A 23,963-nucleotide genomic window follows, 5' to 3' on the forward strand; every position below is an offset into this window, starting at 1 on the left:
GTAGTATCTTAAAGGATCGTGTTGAAGCACGCACAGTGAACTGTGATGGTATACCAAGCCTCGACGACCTGCGAAGAGAGGTGACCGAAGTACTCAGGGAAATGGAGTTTGAGTCTCAGCTTTTTTGCAATTTACTGAAATCATACCCCTCAAGAATGCAGGCTGTGGTAGAGGCAGATGGGAGCCACACAAAATATCAAATACTCAGAGAGAAACTTAAATAAATACCTGTTCTAAATTACTTTTATTTTTGTCTATATCAATTTTACTTTATGCTGTAGAGGGGGTGGGGGGGGCTCTAATTTTGAAACGCCCTGTACTTGTGAGAGGTTCAGATTGTATGTTTTAGGTATTCATTTTGAACTGGTAAGTGATCACAAACCACTTGAAGTAATCTATTCTCCCACGTCAAAACCTCCTTTGCATACTGAAAAATGGGTTCTGAGATTGCCGCCTTTCAACTTTTAAAGTAAAATACAAACCAGGAAGGACTAACGCATCTGATGCATTGTCTAGACTACCCTTATCAGATATTCCTAAAGGTAAAGTAGTAGAGGAATCTGCTTATTTTATTGCAAAAAGTGCAACACTACTGCCTTAACTACTAGGGAACTTGAATAACAGTCTGGTGTTGATATGGAGTTGAGTAACGTTCGAAAAGCTGTTAGGGCTGGTGATTGGAATGAAGTTCCAGTTTTTACGCAAGTTAAAAAGAAGTATGTATCATTGGTTGTTTATTATTAAGAGGACAAACAATTATAATACATAAATCTTTAAGAAAACAGATTCTTGGTTTGGCCCATCAGGGACATCAAGGTACTGCAAAGTGTTAAAGAAGATTAAGACAGAAAGTTTGATGGCCTGGTATAGATAAAGAGGTGGAAAATTATGTGAAGAATTGTAAAGCATGTTTATTAATGAAAAGTAATAACAGGCCAGAACCACTGAAACCAACTTCTTTACCAGAAAGACCATGGCAACATATTGGGGTAGATATATATGGTCCTTTGCCAAGTGGTGAAATTTATGATTTGCAGCAGACTTATTCTAGATGGTTTGAAGTAGGGATATTGTATTCCACCAGTATTATCAATATTGTAAAATGTTTGGATAATTGGTTCACATCTCATGGTTTGCCAGAACTCATTGTAACAGACAATGGTGTACAATTTACTTCTAATAAATTTAAAGATTTTTTGAGTGTTAATGTTATATGTCATAGAAAAGTAACACCATAACCACCACAGGCCAATGGTGAAGTGGAGAGACAAAATACAGTAAACCCCCAGTATTTGCGTTCTCACGTATTCGCGGATTTCTCTGTGGAACATATCTACCCATTATTCACGGAAAATTCACCCATTGGCAGTATTTTTCACTGAAAAATATACATTAATTACTGAATTTTCATATCATTTTCATGACTAAATGCACTTTTTGTGATAAAACTATTAAAATACTCCAGTATAAACATTTTTAGAGGGTTTTTCTTGCGTTTAAACTATCAAAACAGGCAGTTCTAAGTGTTTTAGAGGGGTTTTCAGTATTCGTGGATTTTAGCTATTCGCTGGGGGAGGGGGGTTTGATACGCATCCCCTGCGAATATGGGGGGTTTACTGTAGAGCGATTATGATGGTTATTAAACCATTAAGAGCTGAAGGTAAAGATTGGAGGAAGGAACTTAATACTTTTTTAAAAGCTTATAGAAGTACTCCACATTCTGTGACCAATGTTAGCCCTGCAGAACTCATGTATGGTAATAAAATTAGAACAAAATTGTAAGAGCTATGTTTAGAATATACTGGTTGTGATGATGAAATTAGAATAAGAGACAAAAATGTAGAGAAAGGGGAGAGTATTATGATAAGAAATTTTATGTCAGAGAGAGACAAGTAAGTGAAGGTAACGTAGTGGTATTGCAACAAAATATAGAGAAAATAAGTTGTCAATAAATTTCTCCCATGAACCTTATAAAAATATTGAGAAAAAGGGTAACAGTGTGCAAGTTGAAAGCACTGAGGGAATACAAAGGAGGAGAAATGTGATTCATATAAATAAAAATGAATTTTGAAAATGAAAGAGACAAGTTTGAGTTTTGGAATGACTGTAAAGAACATGATTTTCATGGTAGACATGAAGAAGTCGAGTCCGATTTAGATGGTGCAGAATCTGGTCAAGAACAACCAAATGCTGTACTCCTAAATCATGATGACAGTCCTGTATTAAGTAGACCAGCATCCAGTAATGCTAGTGTTGAAAGAAGGTCTACTAGAATAAGGAAACCCCCCCCGTTATTTAAAATGACATTTTTATGATAAAAAAGTTTTATATATACTTACCAAGTAACTACATAGCTATTAGTTTCACTTAACTGTGGCAGTTCTAAATCTGAAATTCGAGGTAATGTGCTATTGTTTTGGTGTAGGTAACTAGATCCCACCCACTACCGGGGAAGAATAGGTACAGCAGTGCTGAAGAGCCCAATTTGTTTGTGCCCTATGTCCATGAGAGGGGAGGTGGGAGGGCTTTGATCATGTAGTACTTGGTAAGTATATATAAAACTTTATTTTATCATAATAATGTCATTTTTATATATACAAGTAACTTACCAAGTAATTATATACATAGCTGAATCCCACACTGACAGGAGGTGGGAAACATGGATATTTTCCATCCAAAAAACACTCAGTAAAGGAGATGAATTTGAAATAGAAAGGTAGCTAGCATTGGTGTAATGCTTGTTGTAACCTTACCTGGTGAGAGAGCTGCAGCAGGAAGATACTGCCTCTGGTTGGCGCTCATCTCAACCCGTAGTGACTCTGCAGTAAAGCCAAGAGTCATCTCTGCTTCAGTGGGAGAACCTTGCCCTGGGCACATTACAATAAATACAACCAGAAATTCATTACCACACAACGTTAAAACCATCACTCAGCCATTAAAAACCAAGGACTGGTGGGTACTTCTGGTACATGACACCACCAGGCATTCCAAAAATCAGCATCCTTAAACAAGACGAGGAGATAGAGGATTGGTAGGTATATCCCCTATCCTTCTTCCCTCAATACCATGCCAGCCACGGCCAATGGGCCTAACATACTGCAATTATTACAGACTGTCTACACACTGCGCAAATAATTGGAGGCGAACACTGATTTTGACTTCCAGTAAGTTGATTGGAGAATCGTGGAGAGCGACAAGTTCTTCTTAAAAGCCAACAAAGTGGTGACTGCTCTAATATCATGAGCTCTTACTTTAAAAATAGAGAGATTGTCTTCTTGAATCTTTGAGTGTGACTCGGAGATAACACTCTTTAAAAAGAACACCAAGGAGTTCTTAGATAATGGTCATGAGGGTTTTTTACCGAACACCATAGATTCTGAGAGGAACCTCTAATCCCTTTGGTCCTATCCAAGTAGTACTTAAGAGCTCTAACTGGACAAAGAGTTCTCTCCTGGTCTGCTGGTCCAAGGATATCTAACATGCTCTTGATAGTAAACGAATGAGGCCAAGGGTTGAACAGGGTTTTGTTCTTTGCCAGGAATCCAAGTGTGAATAAGCAGACCGCATCTCCTTGCGAAAAACGCACTCGCTTACTGAAGGTGTGTAGTTCGCTGACCCAATTTCCCATAGCTAAAGCAACTAAGCTGAATACTTCGAAGACTTTAAAAGCATCTTTCATGAAACAGTCTAATTCTGAAGATGTGAACATAATCTTAGCGGAGTTAAGAGCCGATCTCCGCATTGTGTCCACAAGACTGGAGAAGTCCCCTTGGGAGGAGGCAGAGACTCCCAGCAAAGGCGCTTCCCCAGTGGAGTATGACGAGTACCTCCTTGGTGACAGATGGGAGACAGAGGTGCACTGAAAACCGTCTTACTGAGCTCCCGCTTTCCTGCTAACCAACAGTCAATGCCTGCTAATGCCTCCCTAGAGGATGAGGAGAGGACCATCTTTGGTAGTCTAGAGGCCTCTACTGGGTGTCTCATCATGAAGACCAAACCAGGTGATGATGGGGCCCTTGGAGAGAAGAAAGTCGGATAGCAGAAGAGGAAGTACCTCAAGAGGATTGAATATGCTGATGTAGGACGATCTCAATCAATGGCTTCCTCGTCAACTTCCTCATTTGATGTAATGGGAGAAGGAGCTAAGTCCTCCCGATCCTGTGTAGCAGCAGGTTGCTTTTGTAAAACCCCAAGGATGTTATCCAACTGCTGTTGGATAGGTTCCAAAGATCTGTGACAGCAGGCATTGGAGCCAAGGTGAGAATTCTGGCACATGGTGCTTGGAAACTGGGCGCATTTACACTGGGCGTCGCTTGGCAGTTGGGCGCTCAGACACTGAGTGCTCGTAACCCAATCGCTCAGACGCTGGGCGATCTGACACCATACTCTCAGACATAGGGTGTTTGGACACTGGGCACTCAGTAGTTGGGCGCTTAGAAGTTGGGCATTCGGAAGTTGGGCACTCAGATACTGGGCGCTTCGACACAGAACAGTCAGACAGTACAAGTTTGGAAACCAGGTGCTTGGCTGTTTGACACTCGGACAGCTTGGATAAGGAATGACGTGTCATAGACCAATTCACTGTCATCGAAGTGTCATGCACAAGCCGATCAGAGCCTGCTTGACACTCGGACACCTTGGATGAGGAATGACGCGTCATAAGACCAGCTCACCGTCATCGAAGTGTCATGCATAAGCTGATTGGAGCCTGCTTGACACTCGGACAGCTTGGATGAGGAATGACGCGTCATAAGACCAGCTCACCATCATCGAAGTGTCATGCACAAACCGATCGGAACTGGAAGTTAGGCATTTGGGCACTAGGCGTTTGAACACAGAACACTTTGACACTGCACGTTCAGGCACTGGGATCTCGGCTGCTGGGTGCTTGGACAACTTGGGTGAGTAATACCGCACCAAGGCTTGGCTCTCCGTCACCAAAGTATTATGCACAACCCGCCTGGGACTAGCCCAAAAACTGCAGGAGGGAAGAGGACTGTGCTCTTGTTCCTTGGGAATCTTACATGGGAGCACGGAAGTGTGTTCAGTGGAAGGAGCATGCCTTTTCAATAAAGTAGCCTTGACTTTTTGAATACCATTTACATCCCCTGTCCGCACTGGTGTCCTAATCACTGGACGACAGAGCATGCACATCTGTATGAACGTCTTTCCAATGGCGAACCGTCGAGTCCTGGGTTTGATCAACAAGCTCGGTTGAGGGGTTGGACTTCCAGTTTGCTGGAGCATCTGTGGGACAAGTAGTCACCTCCTCCACTTGCATTGCCCTTGCACCAACACTAATTGCACTTACCTCATCCATAAGGGCCTTAACCAAAGACCCGATTTGGGCTACGGTATTAACAAGGAGACCAAACTTTTGGTCAATTCTAGCGTCTAGGCTGGCGATGGCATCGGGTTCGGAAGAATGTGAGCCTGGTAATGGAGTTTGAGGAAAAGTCAGAGAGCTGGTGATCGAGGAGAACACAGGTAGAGGTGTAGAAGGCACAGGCTGAGAAGCAATATCCGATTTTGGAGTAGAAACCTGACTAGCTAAAGCTTTAGCCTCGGCTCTAGCAGCTGCCTTTCTCTGTCTGTCTCTTTGGAGCCTATCTAGAAGTGCTTCCAAAACTTTCCACTTACCCTGATCCTAGTCTTTGCATTCGTCACATTTAAGTTCAAACGAGCAAATTTGCCCTCTACAATGGTAACACAAAGAGTGCAAGTCATACTTAGCAAAAGTAGGTCTAGTATTACAGCCTTTGCTGCAATACCTAACTAGACATGCTAGAATCTTACATAATAAATCACAATAATACACTAGCTAAGCTAATAAATAGCATGCTGCCAACACAAATGAATGCTTCACCAAAGGCGAAAGACACAATCATCCGGCGAAATTCAAACCAGAGCCGCTAAAACACACCATGTACAGTTGTTGACCAGCAGAAACAAATTGGGCTCTTCAGCACTGTTGTACCTATTCTTCCCCGGTAGTGGGTGGGGTCTAGTTACCTACAATAAAACAATAGGGGGTTACCAGGAATTTCAAATTTAGAACTGCTGTGGTTAAGTGAAACTAACAGCTATGTAGTTACTTGGTAAGTTACTTATGTAAAAAGATTATGTAATGTAATGCTATACATTATTTTGTTTATACAGTACAGTATATTATCCATGTATGGTGTTGTACTACATGGGGTACATACTGTACAGTGACTTGATTTCTGTAACATCCATATGTATTCTCATTGTGGAGTGTTTGTAAAGTCACCACAACGCCGTCAACGGAGCCTCCTTCGGATGTGACATTCATTAAGTCTCCGCTGAGCAAGTTTTCTTTGGTGACTTCCCACTTTCTTCGCCACACAATTCGCTTACGCTTAACGTGCCAGGTCACGCATTTTCTACCATTTAAACTTTACATTTATTTGTTCAACCGTCATAAATTATGTATCTTGTGTTTCTTTATTCACAGGCATCAAGATTATATCCATATTGGAATTCTGTATGTTTTTGTATTGTAAATTGTACTTGCTCGCTGTATATTATTGTTAATTGTTTTGACCTCAGGTCACACTCAATCTCATTGTCTTCCGCGGTTCGGCGCCAGTCGATAAAACGCTATATAAACTGCCTGAATCTGTAATAAAGCAGCAGTAACTTTTACATGCTCGTTTCTTTTGCACCTCTTACAGTGACCCCCCGGAGTATCCCGGAGCCATTAGCGGACCGACACGGCGACTCAGTCTTGGCTCCAGGAACTCTCCAATGCTCTTAGCGGACTAAACACGGCGCTGTAACCAGCGTTTGAGCGTGCCGACTCTCGTCGGCAAAATCACCAGCGTCACTAACGGACTCACACGGCGCATGGAAGTGCGTTTTGACGCGAATACCCCACTCCAGTAAGAGGGCAAAGAGCAAGCATGGACGCGGACATCCCCTCCTTTGTGCAGTTAACCGCGGACCTTGCGGACTCAGAGGTCTACCTTCCTCCCATCTCACTCGCGCCCGTCCCCGCACTGAGGCCCTCCTGCACCTCCACACCCATGCCCGCGCCCCAAACACTCCATGGCCCGGCAACACAGTCGTGGGCTGCCCTGTCCATAAAGTTGCTGCCGTTCATACAGGGGAACCCAACGATGTGGCTGCGTAGGGTCGAGAGCCATTTCAGGGTAGCGCACCTGACAGACGAAATTCTGCAGGCCGACACGGTCCTTAATGCCCTCCCGGAGGAGGTATACAGAAAACTCGTTTAGCGGGTGTCCAGTGCACACCCCCTCACATACAACGTCGCGAAGAAAGCCCTCCTCGAAACGTGCTCCCTACCAATCGCCGAGCAGGCCGCCCGCGCCATCGACCTCACCGTAAACCCACGGCATGACCTCAACGCAGTAGATGCATGGAGCATGGTTGAGGACCTCCTTTCACTACCAGACTTCGACGGCAGGAAAAAGCGGCAGGAAATAAGCCTGTCACGGGAGATCTACCTTCGCCAGCTCCTCCTGGAGGTCCGCACCCAGATTCCTCACCCCTACATCATGCCCCTTGACGACCTCATCCAAACGGCGCAGCACCTCACGGACTGCGTGAAGGCCACGCAGCAGCTAACAGCGCCCACACAGTCAGTCAGCTCCGTCCAGCAGGAAGAAGAAATGGAGCAGGGCGTCAACATCGTCGCCAGGAGACGTCCACGGCCCCACAACAGATGGAGTTCCCCAGGCCTGTGCCGCTACCACAAGTGGTTCGGCAAAGACGCCCGAAACTGCCTGCCGCCCTGCTTGTTCGCCCGTTCAAAAAACGGGGGTGGTGGCGGCCAGCAGGACAAACCGCCATGGCAACCAAAAAATCCAGGGGCCCAGAACCAGTAGGCTTCTACGTCCGTGACACCGTCTCCGGCAGGATGATGCTGGTCAACACAGGGGCTGTTAATTGTTTTTGACCTCAGGTCACACTCAATCTCATTGTCTTCCGCGGTTCGGTGCCAGTCGGCCGCTATATAAACTGCCTGAATCTGTAATAAAGCAGCAAAGCAGCAGTAACTTTTACCTGCTCATTTCTTTTGCACCTCTTACATGTTATGTATAATGTTTTCTTTGAAGAGTTTCTGATTTTGTTTTGTGCTGAAGGCAATAGATGTTTTCAATTTTTCTGACATACAGTAAACCCCCCATATTTGCGGTCTCACGATTCGAGGACTCACCTATTCGCGGATTTCCTTATGGAATTATATACACATTATTCGCTGAAAATTCGCCCATTCATGGTATATTTCACTGAGAAATATTCACTAATTACTGTATTTTCATCTCATTTTCATGACTAATTGCACTTTTTGTGATAAAATTATTAAAATACTCAGGTATTGCTCAAGTTACAATAATCTGCCTTACAATAATTTGATTTTGTAATGGGGTAAGCAATTAATACTGATACGACAATATTTATAATATACTTTTAAATTTAACGCGGGCGCAGGCAGCAGCGTACAATCAGGCAGTGAGAGAGACCAAATTACAATAGACCAACTTCTTTTCCTCCATCCCTTTATCCCATCTTCTAGTTAAAAAAGTAAAAGAGAATAATAAAAGTACTGTTAATAACGTTATACTCTTGCGTAAATATGTACAGCCATAAATGACCGACTGAGAAACTGTTGTTTTGCTTATCACCGAATCGGATAACAACAGCCGTTTTGCTTGTATTTCAACCACCATATGGTAATACACAATTACCATGGTTATATAGTACAAATGAAGTCAAGTAGAATAGGACTGATATATTTTTACATTATACCCTTATTCAGTATGGATTAAAGATAGGCAAGGAAATATACTGCCAAATTTAAGCTGCAAGTTGTAGCTGAAGCCGAGAAAACAATATTCAAGCTGCTAATGACTATAAATTATCATGCATTGGCAACATGGATGAAACTCAACTGTAATTAAAATTGGAGAGAAAGTATTTTAATCAAAGCTACTGGGCATGAAAGAACACATTACTGTACTGCTATTTTTACGCCGATAAACGATAAATACGTAAAGCTCGTATTATGATGAAATCTAGTGAAAGAGCGAACGGAATCTTGATTTTTTTTACACAAACAAACATGCCCCCAAACAGCCAACATTATCTATTAATGAAAAAAAAAAGCTAAGTTAATTTCACAATGAGACGTATTTAAGTTATATTTCAACTTAAAAACACTTTGTATACTGAAAAATAACCCTTCCCCATATAAATAAATTATCTAGAGATTCATTTGCACTAACTAGACGCAGAAAAGTGCTCTGAACTGAGTTAAATAAAGCAAAATAAACTTACCGTGTAATTGATTTCCAAACCAAAACATTGATCGCTATCATTGCAATTTATAATACAAAAGCAATATATACAATATTACTGGATACAGTGAATTAAGGCATAACATTTCAAAAGGCCCATGGAAAAGATGCATATTTGTTATGTTGATGTTTGTATAATACGATATGTGAACATAGAGTACAGTATAATGTAGGCTAGGCTACCGTTTATGTATACGATATACCATAGTGTAGGCTAAGCTAATTCTTGTTATTCAATTTCTCTTTGTATTGAATTATCATAAGTCACTCTGCATGAACCTCCAGAATTAGCTGATAATAATTACTATACCATGTATGTATAGAGTGTACTTTATAGTATAGGGTAGGCTACCATATATGTATACATGGTACTGAATACCCTAGTGCAGGCTAGGCTATACTTGAGATAAGTTTTTTCCAACCAACAATGGGTTTTTTTGGAACCTAACCCCATCGTAAGTAGGACAATACCTGTGTAAGCATTTTTTTTTGTGTTTGAACTATCAAAATAGGCAGTTCTAAGTGTTTTTAGAAGGGTTCTAAGTATTCACGGGTTTTAGCTATACACGGGGGGGTGGTGGGGGTATGTGTGTGTGGTACGCATTCCCCACGAATACAGGGGGTGTACTGTAGTATGAATACAATACTGTACACACAAAAAAAATATGAAAGCTGTTGAATTCAAGTTTGTTTTACTATGTTCCAAGAATAGTTTGAGTTTGAACATTAAGTACTGTTTTGGAATGTCTTATGTAAATTACCTATTTTGGAGTGTCTTATGTAAATTACAGTAATCACAAATTGAATTTGTAGTCCCAGTACAGTATTATGCAGTACTATACTAAAAAGGGGAGGGATGCAATGTATGTGTTCCTTAATGTTTTAAAAGGAACAGTTTTCTGTAATGTGCTGTATCTGTAACTCTTGGGAACATTCGGCATGTTGCTGCCTTTTTGTTGGCGTGGCTGTAGCTGCAGAGAGAGAAGCAGGCTAATTGAGAAATAAAAGATGTCCACAGAAATTTCAGTAGTTTCACCTCATCTTGCCGAGTCAAGGTACAAATCCTAAATATTCTTCAACAAATGCGCTAGTTCTGAGGCCGAAAACATTATCTTCGCTGACGTGAATGCTGACCTCCTGGCTGAGTCTGTAAGACCAAAGAAGTCCCCCCGGGAGGAGGCAGAGACTCCCAGGGAAGGAGCTTCCCCCGTAGCATAGAAACGATAACTCGTTCTACAAGTCTGGAAGGCAGAAAACAAAAGGTAGCTTTACCTTGGTCCCTTTTCTGCAAGCCACCCCTCTACTTCACTCAGTGCCTTCTGTGCTGAAGAGGAGAGAACCTGCTTAGGTAACTTGGAGGAAGCAGCCAACTGAGCCTCCATAAAAAAGGCTGATGCAGGAGAGGAGGGAGTTGCTGGTGAAAAGAAGCTCAGAAAGGTGGCTAAAAGGAATCTCAGCAGTGAAGAATAAGCCATCGAAGGAACGTCTTGTTCTGTTACAATTTCTTCATCAGAAGAAACAGGAGACAATAATAAATCCGTCCGGAGTCTTGGAAGCTGGAGGACCCTTCTCGAGTAAACTTAAAATGCTGTCAAGTTTACTCTGGATTGGGTCAACTGCAGGAGGAGGCATACTGGAAGAAGCGACTGAAGAAACACCAACACGCGAAGGAAGAAGTGTGGGTGCCGATGGGCGCTCTGAAGGAACGGGCACCAAAGACGAAACACTATGAAGTTTGGGTGCCAACGGGCACTTGTCTGCAGCTGGAAGCTTGGGTGCTACTACGCTAATGGTAGTTGCTGGGTGGTCAGGCGCTAACTGCAGCGCTGAAACCACTGGGTGCTCAACTCAAGAAGGCAGACCTGATACTGCTGAAGAGGTTCTCTTGGACAAAGAAGAAAACTACTCCAGGCTATCCCAGTGCCTATAAGAGGGCCACACGGTATCCTTGCTCTTCTTGCAAAGCACAGGTGAAGAGTCCGCAAAAATCACTGCACACCTTTTCAGAGGGTTTGACTTGTCCAAAAAGCACCATTGACGTCTGGGACTGTGCTCCTCAGAACTTTAGGATATACGATGAGCATCCACTTTAAGGCCTTTCCAATGGCCTTTGGTTGCAGTCTGGGAAAAGTTGACAGACTGAACCGAGGGGGTGACTGCTCGTGGGCAGACCCCACAACCTCCCCTAGGCTACCAGTTTGACTCCTCCTAGGTGCTAGGGAGTATGCCAGGGATCTTGGCCTAGGAGAATCGGTGGGCCGAACAGTCACCTCCTCCATTACCACTGCACTAGTACTGGGCGCTACAGGGTGCTCTGATTCACTCTTATCCACGAGCACTTTAACCGAGGGTGCTGACTTGGCGATCGACTCAACAATCAATTCAAAACGTGTGTCAATCTTCGACTCCAGGCTGGTCATGGGGTTGGGATTGGAAACTTGAGAGCCGGGTAAAGGAGAGGTTTGAACAGGTAGAAGAGTTAGAATGGGACTCGAAGAAATTACAGGAGCATTCGTATCTGACTTAGCAGACGAATCCTGACTACAGTAGCTAGTGCTTTACTAACTTCCCTAGTGGTTGCTTTCCTTTTCCTGTCCCTAGCAAGTTTCTTTAAATGCGAGTCTAAGGTCTTCCATTTCTTAACATCCCAATCACTACATTCTGTACACCTCAAGTCAACTGAATATGTTTGTCCTCTACACTGAATGCAAATCATGTGCGAGTCATACGATTCCTTAATCAATCTTGTATTGCAGCCTTTGCTACAATACCTGATACAGTACTAGAAACACTAGTTTCAGACATTATGAAAAATTCCAAAAGACAAGTCCAAAAAACAGGCAAAAAGTCATAAATCGGTAATCAGAAATTGCCTATCGCTAACTAAATTGTGCCGCAAGGCTCCAAAAGAATACTTCACCAATTGCCGATGAGAGAAGACAACCAGCAAAGAATTCCAAAATTCAAGCTACTGCCAACTAATGGACATCACCAAAGCCCAAAACAAACTAGCGTGGCCCGCGAATTTCAAACTTTTAAGCTGCCGATAGTAGAAACTAATAGCTAAGTAATTACTGGGTAAGTTACTTATATAAAAACAGATGGCAGAAAATTATAAATCTGAGGACAGGGACAGAGAGGCGATAGATGCCTGAGATGGTGACATCATGGGGTACTGGTGGGAAGCACCAGATGGCTGGGAGGAAGACAAGATGGGAGAAAGGAGAGGGTTCTCACACAACACCAGTAGGGAGACAAACTATCCACCTCATGCTTCAACAACAAATCCCAAAGAGACGAAAGTTTTGGCTTGAGTGACAACTCTGCTGACATGACAGCAGAGAGTCTGCATAACACCAGAAATGGTGGCAAAAAATGGGCCGCTAGTATAAACAGGTACAGAGGAATACAAGGCGAAAGAGGTGGGATCAAGTGTGAGGGGAAGGATCAACATCAGAAACAGAAGGAATACCAGTAAATGAAGATACAGAATGGGTAAATGATTGAACAACTAAAACACTGATGCACCATTCAAAAACTCTCAAAATAACTGGAATACTAAGCTTATGGACCTTACATAACTCAACAAGATCACACATCCACCATCGTCACTCTCATCAAATGATGATAATGCGTGAATCAGTTGACATGAACACTAACCTCGACTGAACAAATATTTCACAGAACAAGTTGATTGTGAGACAGTACGTGGCTGAAGAGAGGCGGCGAAGGGCATAGACCTCTGTCCCGAGGCATGGCTTAGCTCTCTGGCAGCGACAAAAGCCTACTGATGCTGGGCAGTCCAGAGGGTAGGTTACAGTCAGACAAAGGCTCTGATACTTTCTCTCTCAGGTGATTAATCTTTTTTATATACTTGGTCACGTGTCTAACTGACGACAGAAGCAAACTCATATCTTCAAGTTTACCTACCCATTTATCCGGAACCACATAGGGAGTGTTAAAAGAGGGAGCAGGAGTGAGAGAGGAATAACACCACAAGAAGAAGAAAGAATAGACAGAGCAGACTTATGACCAGACCTAACTGTCTATGGAAACTAATGGCCTCTCGCATCTTCAAATACCTCACAAGATTATTAACTCTTGTGAGACCACTTTTACATTCTCACACTGCGAAGAAAAAATAAAGTCCACTCATTAACTCTAATGGTGGCACCTGCATGATCATCATGCCCAATCAAATACATTTGGTTTACATAATACTAATTTGCACAGAACCTAATGCCTCTATCTATGCCTGCTGTATATGCAATAAAGCGTAACAGAAAACAAGCAAGATATTGTATGGGAGAAAAACAGCCAGAAATAAAACAAAAATTATTGAACCAGATTTACACCGTAGGCATAAGGAAATGACGTGAAGAATTCCGATATGAACGTAAACTTTCCAATGCCATCAGGTGGGAAACAAGTGATTACAGACAGTCCACCTGGGTCCATCAAGCATTAATCTTATTTACTTTGAATGCTGGTCACACCTAATGAAGTGAAGACTTAAGTTAACTTTAAAAGTAGGTTAGGTAAGATTCATCCCAGATAATACAGCTGAAAGTCTTTTGAATAATCAGTGTGCCAAGATTTTGCAGTGTTTCCTATAACTTAATGTAAACATATAAAATGCAGTGTGACATTTCAAATCCAAATAAAATAATCATGTTAATGATTGGACATTCACTCAACCAATCATTGGCATTTTGTTGCCTGTTTTCTTCCCAGGCCAACAGATACAGCAGAAATTATAGTGCTGAATTTGAAAAGTTTCTCTCCCTTTTGATCCTACACATTCCAAATTAAGATCAGTGGAGAAATATATCAACACAGCGCCATTTACAAGTTGGTGACCAGAGAAAACTTATAGCATTCCTCAATCACAAACCAGTTTCTCTTGCAATCAGTGAGAAAGCCTTCTTATACCCAAATTATATAACACTGATCAATCAAGTCTATTTGAAAGTATTTTGCTAAAGTAATACTATATTCAAAACTTAAAGTTATACAGGAAAAATATCAGTGAATTTCAAACACCTTTCACTACATAAACTCTTATGAATGACATACTAAGTTTATTAAGCACTCTTAGCCGTTAAGTAAATTAATATGATGGGACATTATCTGGTATTAGCCTGTATCAGTATAAGATTTTGATGCCTTGATAAAGTTAACAAGTAAGTAGGCCAAGACAGCTAATAACCTAGTGTGTTTTCTTTGAAAATTAATTTGTTTCAAAAGTTCAGTTTTTAACTCTGTATCATTTGTTAGCAGAAATTATTCTTATTATCTTGAAAAAATTCTAAACTTATTACAGAATGTGTCTCAACCAAAATTATCAATACTTTAATATATTTCCTGTCTTGCTAATATTTTCCCTATAATAATTACCTGCACCATAGCAAAAAGTACTATAGAGGAACAAATATGGCACAGCATGCTTAAACAGCCTAACCTACTTAAGTGCAACAGCTCTCCTATTGCAAGATCTATAAATCCAGTTTAACTTGTAATAATGTCATAAAATCATCAAATCTGGATGCATAACTAGCCAATACAGAAAGAAACTTTTAGAGTATATATAACAAATAAACTTAAAACCCAACACATTACTTCCTTTAAAACATGAAAAGCTACAACAGTATTTTATTAGCAATCTTATGATACCTTCTTAAAAAACTTCTAACTTGAGTTCAATTATATTTATTCAAACTGAGCTGAACATGTCAAGTGATCCAGAATATATTTCACCACCAAGCCAGATATTCTGTTTACACATTACCAACTACCCTGTACTGTACAATGAATTTCATTACTTAGGATTTAATTCTATTAAAAAAAAAAAGGTAAATTTTTAGAAAGAGGAACCAGCCCAAAATGACATGAAAATATGTTTTCCTAGGTGATTTTGATGTCTTTTGCACGAATATCACCTTCATTTTCCTCGAAATTAACGGTTTTAGACTTTACTCGGAGCACCTACAGTTTCCGGGCCCACTCGGCCGACCGAAATCGGCAGAAGAACACCAAAACCAACATGTCGTCCTGTTTATGTGTGCTGTCAGTAAACACCAAAACCAACATGTCGCGCCTTATCCGCATATTTAAAGATTCTTGGCAAGCAACACATTTTCTGGCAAGAGGTAATGTTGCGCTGGCGCGCGCAGCCAGGGGTTACAGTGGCATGGAACGGCGCTTCACGCCTTATCCATATTTACAGATTCTTGGCAAGCACGACATGTTGGTTTTGGTGTTCTTCCGCCGATTTTGGTCGGCGGTCGAGTGGGCCCGGAAACTGTAGGTGCTCGAGTAAAGTCTAAAACCGTTAATTTCCGAGGAAAATGAAGGTGATATTCATGCAAAACACATCAAAATCACCTAGAAAAACATATTTTCATGTCATTTTGGGCTGGTTCCTCTTTCTAAAATAATACAAAAAAAAAAAACTGGTATTAGTATGGTGATTACTGTATAAAGATCAAGTTATGCCATAACTAACATTATACACAATGGGACATTATTTCTGTATCAAAACATAACTAAACTGTCATATGTTGCAATCATATATGAGATAAGCAACCTAAAACACCATTTCACTCATTTACCAAATGAGGAGTAAAACTGCAACCCATTCTTTAAACATGCTAAAAACTAGAAATCATTTTAAATTTTTAATAGCAATTCTAAACTTTCCTTATAATTAGGAATTGGTAAATTAAAAACTAGCAAAATGGTTCAAGATTTAAAACTGTAAATGCATACATCAGTCTAACCTGATCAAGCTTTCAGTAGCACAATATCTTAACTTCAGTAACACAATGTCATGAATTCATAAGCCATCTCATAATAACCTCTTTGCAACTTGATTCAGCTTCAATTATCTTTACCTAAACCAAGCCGAACACGTAACCTATTCCAAAAAATATTTCCAACATATTGCAATGTGACTGCATATTGCCACCTTTCCTTTCACCACCTACATGACTGAATTCATAAACAAATTAACCTGGTAACAGTAAGCTGAATACTGTTCTAACTTGAGTATTGCAGGTTACAGTAGTATGGTTTCTGTTCTTTTCTTCAAGTAACAAAGTAAAAATAATTTTGCTGTTCCCTCTAGCCTGAGCTTAACTAGTATGGCTTAAATTTTATCACTGCTTAAATCTTATCATTCCCCACAGCCGAGGTTAATGTATGCCAAATTCATCTAGCCTAGTACTGTTAATACAGTCCTATGGTCTGGGAAAATCTTATGCCCTTGAGTACAGGCCTACCTAGGCCTATCCACGTTCACAAACATCAAAGCCAGATCTTCTGACCCTTCTGTTTCCTGAAGATTATGGTCCGGCTAAATTCGCAATCCTGGAAATGCACCAAGTTTTATCCCTTAACCGTTTATATCTTTAATAAATATGTATAGGTCTATAAGGCACTTTCATCATTTGAAACTACCAAGCAGAACCTTCAAATCTCACCCACTTCCGCATTAACATTGTCGCCAAAACACAGAAGTAGTTTACTTTTCTATCAGCAAGGCAGCTAAGCTGCGAAAAGAATACTAAATTTATCATGCCTACGCAAATACCTGTGTATCTTGGGGTACGAGCGGCGAGCCACTGTATACAGCAGGTTATCCTTGGCTGATGGAGAATTTCAGTATTGACCTATGGTCAAAGACTTGTTATGGTTCTAAAGAACGAGAGTTGAACTGAACTTAAATCTCTTATGGACGGCTGATCTATCAACACAATACTGCTAACCATCGTCAAATGCACAATTAAAGTTTCAGCTTACTGCATATCTAAGTAATGCATTTCCTGAACAGGCAGAGTTGCCAGAGACCGAAGCCGAAATATCCCTTAAATGGGGATATTTTTTTTTCATTTATCCCCATTTTGACAAATAAATATATATATATATATATATATATATATATATATATATATATATATATATATATATATATATATATATATATATAAATACACTTATACTGTATATGAGAAAGGAAAAAATAGTAATTTTAGGAAAAATGAAGCACAATCCTACATAATTGACTTAATACTCTCAAGATTTACAACATTATGAAAAACTAAAACAGGATTGACATTTTCATTGAAAAAATTATTCATTTGATTAGAAAAAACTTGCAAATTAACAATGTTACAATAACGCAGTAATGAATATGAAAATTGGTAACAGTATGAAAATATGTTCTTTAATCAGAATCATCCTCCCTATCAATATAGAGGCTGGAATTCATTTTACTAATCATTATCTCATCAACTGGAAAATAAAAGCAAGTGTTGTCTTTTAAATATCGCTTGGAATGAAGTAAGCCACATAAATTTTGCTTGACTTGTTCCTGTAGGCTACTGTTTTCATTACATTAACAGCAGAAAATATTTTTTCTGCTGTACAGCTTGAATGAGGGAGGCTTGATATGAAGAATACAAAATTGGTTAAAACAGGAAACTCAGAGCTATCATCACCTGTTTTTTATTTTTCTGATATGATTCCAAAATTCTTCTACTGGCATATCTGCATCAAGATCGTTTTGTTTCGCAAGGATCTCCATTAATCATGTAGCGCACTATCTTCGATAATACCTGGTAACAAAGAAGCTAATGGGGCGATTAGAAGCAACCTCCCTCTTAACAACAGATTTAGGATCAATAGCACTCATGCGTTTCAAAACTGAATTTCTTAAATAAAATCTCACGCAAATTTGCTTGACACTTTCTATAAAAAAAGCCAAGCACCTTTTCTAGAATTCCTCAATAGCTTGCTGGGGAAGACCGTGTGTATTATTTGAAATTGATGTTATTACCTTTGGACCAAGATACATATTTTGAAGAGGCATGAAGTGCCTAGGATCTTTTTTAGGCTTAAATTAAGATACTTGAGCATTAGGGACAGATTTGGGTCTAAATAGACATTAAATCCCCATATTCCCATCAGCAACCCAAAATCCCTAAAAATAGGAATAAATCTCCATCTCTGGCAACGCTGTGAACAGGTCTACTCGCGGAAGACAGAAGAGCCTAAGATATTAACAAAAGAAATAAAGACAATCGGCTAGATATATAAAAAACACTAGAATGTGCCATTTCATATAAATCAAATAATTAATTTTTTCTAAAGCATAAATACGTATATTAGTTGTGTGTTCTATCTGGCGATTTCATAACTTTTTTGTATTTTTTATAGGTGTGTTATCCTCTTGGCAATTCTGGACAACGCCGCTATGGACATCTATTGACAGTTAAAGTAACCCTAGACTAATAATATATGAAAAACAGTAACTGACAATTGTTTTTTACCTTAACTTTATGTAGGATACTAAAATTTTTATCGAAATGATATAAGCTATAGATTAATTATAGATTTTAATGTCCTTTAAACCTAAATTTTAATCATGGCCGTTGCATGAATTTCTAAAATAAAAAATAAAATCCTTGCGTGAGAGCTATCTTAAGTTAGAGTGCTGAAATGAATAACTAATGCTTATGTTTTTAAAAGTTTTATAGAGAAAGACTTTTTTCTACAGTCTACGAAATAAAATTTTTTTATAATATATGATTGGTTATTTAGTAGTAATATGCCATAGTAAAGATGTATTATATTTAAAAATGAAAATCCTAAAGGTATGTTGATTTACATGTTTGGTAAAAATAGCAGTAAAACGCATTGTAAAAGTTGACGCAAGGCTGAAATTAACACGACATAATACTAAAAAATTTCAACAAACAGACAATAAAGAGGAGTTATATTAAAGAATAATGTATATTCACTAATACTATGTGCTAAAATTTAGATTTTGCTTAAATAACTAATATTTGTGGTTCTTTTGTTAAGTTTCTCTGTAAAGCGTGATGCAGACGCCATTTAAAATGGCAAACGGAGCTAAAAAGTTAATAGCCTATACGGCAATAATATGACCGAAACCGTCACATTGAAGATGAAATAATTTTGGATTAAACATCCATTGAAATGAGTTTAACTCATTCTGAAAGCACATGTCAGAGTCAGAACTAGATCATCTGAAAGTTTTACGCGAAACAATGACACACAAAGTAAACAGGCAATATCTTGTAAATACAAAAGATATAGCATATGATTTAAAGTCCCATATGAAATTTCTCTAAGTTTAATGTACAGTAATCATCAGGAAATAAATAATGATTAATCAGTAATTAAATATAATTAGTGGAACTGCAAAAACTACTTGTTTTCTGTAATCTGGTCAAGAGAAAACTGAAAAGAATGGCAATGTTTACACTCCTTGGCCCTTGCAGTCGAGAATAGATACAAACCTTTACAAATTTTGAAAATAGGAAAATTGCGGAAATATGCACCGTATGTTACCTTTATCAAGATTAAAACTATGATCAGAGGTAGATATCGTCTCTCTCTCAGATATTACCTCAGAATCGATATATATTGGGTAAGTTGTGGTATAATATAAGATTGTCGGTCATACTGGGTACTTAGTCTATATAATACCAGAATCGTCATCGTGAATTCCCCTGAGAAGAACTTAATTTCGCGTTAAATACTTCTTATTTAGATAATAATATATGAGTAGCACCATATCCTTTTGTATCAGAGTCCTTGGATCTTGGTAAATACACAGTTTAACTAACAGTTCCTCGTTGGACGAGTCAGTAGAGTCCTCGACTAGCACTCTGCTAGGCCCGAGTTCGAGTCTCCGGCCGGCCAATGAAGAATTAGAGGAATTTATTTCTGGGGATAGAAATTCATTTCTCGGTATAATGTGGTTCGGATTCCACAATAAGCTGTAGGTCCCGTGGCTAGGTAACCAACTGGTTCTTAGCCACGTAAAATAAGTCTAATCCTTCGGGCCAGCCCTAGGAGAGCTGTTAATCAGCTCAGTGGTCTGGTTAAACTAAGGTAGGCGATAGTCGCCTGACTAACTGAATACGGCTAGAGTCTCTTTTAGCTGTCAATAAATGGCCCCAGTACCTTCTTTTTCTCTTGAAAATACAACTAACCATTCAAAGTCTGAGTATAAGGCCCTGCTACCTCGTGAACGATGATGATATTGTTTAATCCGGTATAATGTTTAAACTTATTTCTGAACTATTTAAAGACAAATTTAGTCATTTTTTATTCTTCGTTTTTTGAAAGGGAACAAAGATAAATAAAAGAAGCCCATGAAAAGTTTTATGAAATGTCATGCATGTGTAACTACCATCAATGCTATATATGAACAATCAGCAGCTTATGGTGTTAATAATCCAAGTGGGAGGGTGATGGGTAAAATTCATGAGTCCACAATAGTGAATGAATTTATAAAGCTATTATTTATTACGTATTTGGCGAAGTATGTCCCAGCATTTTCAATTAACAATGATTATAATTACTATCACTTTCAGTTAACTTACCATTGACATATTTTGAGTGTTTTTACATACATGAGTAACTGAGGTGCGGAAGAAGCATGAAGAGTTCATGATTCTGAGGTGCTGGACGGAGGAGAGGAAGACCAACAAAGGGCTGGGTAAATGGCGTGCCAAAAGAGAGGGAAAAGTAGGGCCTTCATATCCAGATAGGATTAAGGAGTGAGGAAGACTGAGGCAGATGGCGTAATGTGTCGTGGATTGGATGTGTTGCCGAGGAGCCTCTGTGCAAATGGATCGTGATTGCGACCGTCTGTGCTGCTCCTACCCACAGACTACGGCAACTTGGAACGAGTAGGAAGGAATATTATGATAAATATAGTTATGATTAATGAGAATTTTTGTGACACATACATGATTAATGTTATAACAAACTGTAATCACTATCGCAACATTAATAGATGATTTACTTCGCGGGTTGTTGACAAAGCGTATTTAAAGTCGGACATGTGAAGTCGTGTTACCGCACCAAAGGGTTCATCGTGAACTGAGGACGAGAGAGAGAGAGAGAGAGAGAGAGAGAGAGAGAGAGAGAGAGAGAGAGAGAGAGAGAGAGAGAGAGGGGAATTCAAGTTCCTTGACCTTTATAGCTTTCTTTATCGTACGATGAATAATAATTGTCTTGTCTCGTACGATACAATGCTTTTGAACACACTTGCAAAATCGTTAAACGTGTGAAAGTGCTGGAAAAAGTTAGTTACAGAGGTAAAATCTATGGGAAATATACAAGTATGCGGAGGAAAAAATAAAAGAATTTGAAATCTCAACATTATGCGATTAGAAACGGTAGAGATTGGGAAAGCCATCTTGGACAGCTGTGCAGTCAGGCAAGCTGACTCAACTGTCACAGGTTCAGGTATGGGTGCGGGGTGGAGAGAGAGAGAGAGAGAGAGAGAGAGAGAGAGAGAGAGAGAGAGAGAGAGAGAGAGGTGAGTGCCCACTGTTCCGTCAAAATACATGCAATCAAAACGGGACGACCTCGACGAGGTAATCCTCACTCTACCTGGATTAGACTGTTCATCAGGTACGGGTCAGGTATTCTACCTATCTATATATCTATCTATCTACTTCTAGTCTTTTGTGAACTGTTAAAAACAGTATAATAATAATAATAATAATAATAATAATAATAATAATAATAATAATAAGAAGAAGGAACAAAAGGTGATTATGAAAATTGTTGCCATTCATAATTAGCGTTGACGGCAAAAGTGGATAGACGCAAGCTCTCCTAGTAGTTGACCGTGGGCAGGAATTGAGATGAACAATCTCAACAATGAAACGCCCTTGTGTAAGTATGTAGACGGAAGGTACCTTGAACCAGGTTTCTTAGCGACGGCACATAACGTCATCTTAAGACAGCGCGAGTGCAATAGCTATACATTCAAAAGCTGACAATAATGGATTTAATTTTCATTCACGGTGTATTTACTCACACCAGTCTGTTTGGTTTTGGGCCTCAATACAGGGATGTTGAAACTGAGGACGTGGTCACATTATCCTCGTAAGGTTGTTTGTTTACTTGTGGAGTAACAAAAAAGTGGAAACAAGAGCAAAAACACCATGCACCACCAGGGAAACTTTCCTTATCGCAGCAATGCTCCCTACTCTTTGAGCTGAGTTGAGACCCGCGGAAAATTTAACGTCGAGGTAGATGAAAATAAATCTTTGACAGACGAAACGGACAATCATTAAGTGAGAATAAAAACTCACAGAACTCTACGGTTGTAGCACGATACATTTCACTTACTAGCTTACTTGTCAGAATATTTCGTCCGTTTTAGTCTGAAAGTCGCCAAGGACTGAAAGAGTGAAGAAGCAGAAGGAACAGGGGCTGGCAGTAGGACAGTAATTTTACTGTTTAAGCTGATGGGAAGAGAGAGCAGCATTTGAAAGGCTTCGGTCTGAGTAGCGGTTGAGTGGAAATGGAAAAGAAAAAGGGGTTTAAAGAAAATTAAGACCAAAGCCGCAAACAAGAATGAATACTGATAAAATAATGAAAATGATTCGTAAATAAAACATAAGTTTTAAAGTACCATGAAACTTAGATAATTAAAATGAGGGTTAACAAATGGAAAATAAATATGATAATAAAAATAATGTAATCATTAACCCTTGTGAGAAAAAGAAGTGTCTTACACTGGGGCTTAAACAAGGCTTTAGGGAATAACCTGCTTTTCCTATACTTGCCTCCGTGCTTAAAAGTTTAACTCATAAGACATAACATTAGCCTTTAATCTTTTAATGTTATTAGGTGTCTGTACTACATCTGAACATGAATATGATTTTAAACTGATCCACTTACGCAACGCTGATCTAACACTGAGTGGGAAGGCTATCCATAAATGCACAATGAATTACCACTGCCAATGTTACTTATAAAAGTTTCCACAGGAGGAACGGGGTGCACTGGATAATGGTTCACTAGGTATTGATACTGAAGTCAGTGGTTTTTTTTTAGTCGCCACCTGTATTTAGTTATTACCACCATCTCAACAACCAGCTAATATGATTCAGGCTGAAAGACAGATACACGAACATTTTATCTGTGAAGTGAGATTTTTCTTGTCTGTGCAAGGCAGTGCAATATTCTCAAGCTTACTAAAAAGTGGTTACTTGAAAGCACAGCAGTGTTTTTTCATGTTATAAAAGTCACATCACAGTAGACGTTGTCACGATAAGAAGTAGCCTTTTCAAGTCAGGAGAGCAAATCTTTGCAGTAACAATATTTTCTATATATTGCATCACTGATACAGTGACTCTGATTGCCGTACGTATTGATACGTGAAACTTCTGCAGCTAGCTCGTATCTTCTTCCTGCTTGGAGTGTAACTGTTGCTTCTAACGTCCCTCCCCCTAAAATTTAAAGAAAATTTTCATGTTAGTCTTCATTTCATGTTTTTCTTTCTTTAAGTTTTGTTTTTTTTCATTTTACACAGCTAATATTTGTTATATGTTTATAGAAAAATATATGTTCATTATATGTTAATGCTAAAGGACTTTGGGCATATATTATTTAGGAGAGGAACTTCTTCAATTCTCTGCACATTTTCTTATCTTCAAGGTTAGATTTATGAAAGAAAAGACAAAAATTTCGTCGCCCTGCTCCATTTATTTATCCATATGTCGACCGTTGTTTCATCCATGAACTCTCAGCTATCATCAGCACACTTTTACTTAAAGAAACTATAAC

At 39.4% G+C, this 23,963-nt stretch overlaps 1 protein-coding gene and 1 long non-coding RNA gene across 5 annotated transcripts in view; both read right to left on the minus strand.

Moving 5' to 3' along the window:
* LOC136826287 (uncharacterized) overlaps window positions 1–17,242 on the minus strand; it is an 82,155-nt gene extending 64,913 nt beyond the window's left edge. Inside the window, exon 1 of the long non-coding RNA XR_010849582.1 lies at window positions 16,933–17,242. This is a non-coding gene — a long non-coding RNA (uncharacterized lncRNA). The remainder of the gene's footprint in view (window positions 1–16,932) is intronic.
* A 5,754-nt stretch (window positions 17,243–22,996) lies between these two features.
* The window catches only part of LOC136826288 (uncharacterized), a 181,465-nt gene continuing 180,498 nt past the window's right edge, over window positions 22,997–23,963 (minus strand). For all 4 annotated transcript variants that reach the window (XM_067083505.1, XM_067083506.1, XM_067083507.1 and 1 more), the window contains one exon: window positions 22,997–23,626. The gene's annotated coding sequence lies outside the window, so the exon portion shown is untranslated. The remainder of the gene's footprint in view (window positions 23,627–23,963) is intronic.

This window comes from Macrobrachium rosenbergii, chromosome 40 (assembly GCF_040412425.1).
Source record: "Macrobrachium rosenbergii isolate ZJJX-2024 chromosome 40, ASM4041242v1, whole genome shotgun sequence".
NCBI classification, from domain to species: domain Eukaryota; kingdom Metazoa; phylum Arthropoda; class Malacostraca; order Decapoda; family Palaemonidae; genus Macrobrachium; species Macrobrachium rosenbergii.